The following is a 1,179-nucleotide window of genomic DNA, read 5'->3' as shown; positions in this document are numbered from 1 at the left end:
TTTTAGGCGCGTGTGGAACCGGAAACAGCGCTATTTCCGGTCACAAAACGGAGCCGCATCATACAACAGTGCTAGTTTAGACGGTCCCGTTTTTTTTTTATTCCAGTCTGTACTGTTTATTACACATAACAAACGTGTAACAAAAAAAAAAACAACAACAACAAAACAAAACAAAAAAGGCTGTTTACTGTGTCAGCATCGACCACACAAGATCAAAACTTCCGGATATAATTTTCAAAATAAAAGCCCACTCACAATGAATCAAATAATGAGTAGCAACAGCCATTTTTTTCTTTTTTGAAAAAGAGACACAGTTTCCGTTCTTAAATGAAAACAATGAAGTCACAGCTTGGAGGTATGAACTGGCAGGAACAGTTCATACCTCCAAGCTTTGTTTGGAGACTTCATTGTTTTCTCTTTTTCAAAAAAGAAAAAAATTCCTTGCACCCCTACATGGAAACTAAATTAAGTACTTTGCATTTGGTGGCAGTTTCACTATGATGTTCTCTGCTGACACTGAAATGAAATACCTCTTCCTCTTATCTGTCTTGTAGTTTAATTTTAATGTGGCATGGAAAATGTCATGTCACAGTAGTGTCGTAAAGTGGGTGGGGTCGCTAGTTCCAGAACTGCTCATACTGTTTTCCTGAGATCCACAGAAGTGCTCTGACTGAGACCTGCCATTTGACAATAAAAGCACACACACAAATGCACAAATGAAATTATTATCACAACACATGTCGTGTTTGATTTTGTTTGTTTCACTTATTTTTATTTAGTCATTTTAAATCTTCCGCATTGTAGTGCCACCTTGTTAGGGCCTCCGATGCCAAGTTCACACGGGAACTTGTGGATAAATGTTACATTACACCCCATTTTTTTCTAATCCAACTCAATATTAATTATAATTAACCACAGAAAATTCAAAAAAATATTCCAGTTTCCATACACCTGCCGGATCCAGAGAGGTCCAGCACCAGTCCTCATGTTCCTTCCGCTCTGACTGAACAGCTAGGAATAAAAATAAAATGCAGACATTGAGTTAGGGCTCTAGGAATTTGCTCTTCAGCAGCCTCACTGTACCAGTAAGGAAGGAAGGAAGGAAGGAAGAGATGGTCTGGAGGGGGGAACATGGCCTTAGAACAGGACGTAGATTGTCACAAGCCCCATCTCTAGGGA

Source organism: Toxotes jaculatrix, chromosome 4 (assembly GCF_017976425.1).
Source record: "Toxotes jaculatrix isolate fToxJac2 chromosome 4, fToxJac2.pri, whole genome shotgun sequence".
Classification (NCBI taxonomy): Eukaryota; Metazoa; Chordata; class Actinopteri; family Toxotidae; genus Toxotes; species Toxotes jaculatrix.
This window is presented reverse-complemented; position numbering follows the sequence as displayed.